Source organism: Dipodomys merriami, unplaced genomic scaffold (assembly GCF_024711535.1).
Source record: "Dipodomys merriami isolate MVZ:Mamm:240054 unplaced genomic scaffold, mDipMer1.0.p SCAF_129, whole genome shotgun sequence".
Taxonomy (NCBI): Eukaryota; Metazoa; Chordata; class Mammalia; order Rodentia; family Heteromyidae; genus Dipodomys; species Dipodomys merriami.
The window spans coordinates 1937922-1941154 of record NW_027202593.1 but is presented as its reverse complement, the minus strand read 5'-3'; positions in this window follow the sequence as shown (position 1 = coordinate 1941154).

Sequence of the window (3233 nt, the reverse complement as noted above, 5' to 3'; positions counted from 1 at the left end):
GACCATTCGGGAGGCAGAAGAATCACACGTTCTATGTCAGTCAGGGCTACCGAGTGAACCTTGCCTCTAAATAAACAAACACATTTACAAAAGAATAAACACCTCCCAGGACCAAGAATACAGAAAGTCCAACCATGTCTTTGCTCTCTCCCCATGTGGTATGAAACCTGCTGCAGTCCTCCCCGCAGTGAGATGCGCCCCTGGAGCGGGAGGAAGTGAATAATAGATATTCTGTGTAATCTGAGACATCTCAGTAGCAAATCCTTTTGAGCAAGCTCTCAAATGAGCACAGAGGGATAGTGGGTATTTATATGTGCCAAAAGCTTCCTTTAATTGAGCAGCTCCTAAACACCAGACTTCCTTCTATGGGATGTACCTTCACTAGCTAGCCACCTCATCATCTGTCTATGCTCCAGGCCGCTCCTTAAAGAGAGCCAGCCTTATCTCATTCTGAAAATTAAAAATAAAAGACAGTGTATGGGGTGACAGGCCAAATAGATCCAAGGACCAAATGAGCCACTTGCTGCCCTGTGACCTCTTAAGTGTGAGGAGAAGAGAGGCGTATCATAGCCTGAAACACACTTGAAGAAACACAGGAAGGACTGGAGCCGCTATGGATCCGCTGACAATTAATGACAAAATGATTAAGAAATGGAGCCAAGACTCTATCTATAGTCACCGTAGACTGGAGGCACCCACACGCCATGTTCACTGCTGCACTGTTCACAGTAGCCAAGCTGTGGGAATGCCTGGTGCCCCAGCATGAATCAAGAACATGGGCTGTGTACAGACAACAGAGTGTTATTCAACACTAAAGAAAAATGGAATTGTGCTGTTCATGAGGAGATGGATGAAACTGGAGATGATTTTGTTCAGGAAGTAAGCCAGGCTATGTTTTCTCTCGCCTAAGAGATACACAAGTATCCCATGTGTGTGCTTGTGGGACTGCTTGAAGACATCGGAATCAGGGAGGAAAAGAGGGTTAGAGGGTGAACAATAACCAAATCCATGGCACCTGTGAACAAACAAAACTCACAGAACTCTGTTGAATAGTAACAGGTGGGGGGATGGGAAAAGAAAGAGTAAGTGAAGGTGTCAGTCTGTGTGTGTGTGTGTGTGTGTGTGTGTGTGTGTGTATGAAATAGCACCGTAAGGCCCTTTGAACAATTAAAGTACACTCTTTAAAAGTAAATTACAGAATCTAGTCGACAGTGGCTTGCAGCTGTGCATTTTAGCTATTTAAGAGGCTGCAGGACAAGGATCCCAATTCAAAGCCAGTCTGGGAAGACAAATTGGAGAGACACTTATCTCCAACTAACCAGCAAAAGCTAGAAGTGGAGGTAGAGCTCAAGTGTCTTGATTTAAAACAACAACCACCATCGAGCTGTGCAAGTCAGTGAGTTCAAGCCCCAGTAGCAGCCCGCGCGCACGCACACACACACACACACACACACACACACACACACACACACACACACACACACACACACACACACACACACACACACACACACACACACACACACACACACACACACACACCAGAAAGGTAAAACAGTTCTGTTCAAGGTGGTGTGGGTATTGGCGTGAGGTGGGAAGTGAACAAAGAAGGTGAAGAGGGGTGAATCTGGTCCAAACGTTTTACATACTTATGATTATATAGTACAATGAAGTTTGAGATTGTGTTGGGAAAGGGGATGGGGGTGCGGGAGAGAGATGGAGGGGTGTCTGATTACTGTACTGTATGTGCATAAACAGACGTGTCACCGTTACTTGATGCCAGTTCAACCGTAGGGGGAAAAGACTACGACTTTCAATGGTCTCTGCCAACGTACCACTGGCTGCACTGTGCCTGTCAGGCTAGGAGTCCCAAGAGCCTGCTGAAAGGGAACAGGGACCCACCAGGTGATCAGAAAGACACTTTCTACAAACAGAGAACGTAAAGGCTTCTCCTTCCTCCTCCCGGTGAGAGCCCAGACGTATGGAGGGAGGTGAGATGGTGAACTGAGGCTCCTCCTCTCCGTTCTCACTCAGAATGTCCTTTCAGACTCCCCACACCCCACCTTCGTCCCGTCCTGTCCAAGGGCACAGGGCGACCCCCCTCGTATGGACCGGGAGTCCTCCCCCCCTCCCCCCCCCCTCTCTTTCAGGTAAGCAGAGAGTGAAGGCTGGCTCTGCTCCCCCTGGAGGTCAGATTCCCTAAAGGCAGCCAAGACAGACTCCGACTCCTGGCATCAAACACAACTAGGTTATTTTGTAAATTATTATTCTAGAGGGTTTAGAAAGAAACCAAGCTAATAAGAGAGAAATGACGAGAGAAGTGAGCACAGCTTTGTTATTTCCCCAGGCAAAACATGAGGAGGAAGAAATGGAGGAGTAGGAGGAGGGAAAGGGAAGAACAAAAAGGAGGAGGAGGAAGAGGAAGAAGACACCTTCACCACTGAGACTGGTGACTACAAAATGGTCCAGATGTGTACCTTCTGTCATGGGCGCTCGGCTTGGTGGCTGTATGGGTGTGGGTGTATTAGGGGCTTGGGGTGGGATTCGTAAAACACCACCTGTGTGAAGAACCACTGCAATGTTGTACCACCCAAACACCTTTTCCTGTAGGCTTCACAACATCCGGAAAGAGCCCAGCATTGTGACAACAGCTAAGTAACTAGCCTAGGGCCACTCAGTAAGTAAGGGCTGTGATTTACAACAACAATCAACTCCCTTGTTGTTGTTGTTGTTGTTTGCTGGTCATGGGGCTTGAACTCTGGGCCTGGGCGTTGTCCTTCAGCTCTTCAGCTTAAGGCTAGCACTTTACCACTGGAGCCACAGCACCACTTCCGGCTTTTTCTGCTTACGTGGTGCTGAGGAATCGAACCCAGGGCCTCATGCATGTGAGGCAAGCACTCTACCACTGAGCCACCTTCCCAGCCCCGCCAACTCCCTTGTGTAGGGCATTTTCTAACTGGATAGTCAATGACCAGAAAAGGTCAATCAAACTCTGCGTCCACTTGTACATGAGGCACAAACTGAGGCTTGCAGTAACTTCTTTGAGCTCCAACATGTACAAAATGGCAGTTCACCCTTGATTCTGGGGCAGGCTGTATCAGTCCAACATTCTAGCAAATCTAGACATTTTGAGATTTGGACATCTGAATGCCCTTGAGAATCAGAAAGTATGTCATTCTTTGGAGGAAGCTCTTGATAAATCACCATGCCAAACCAGAAGGGTCAAACCCATA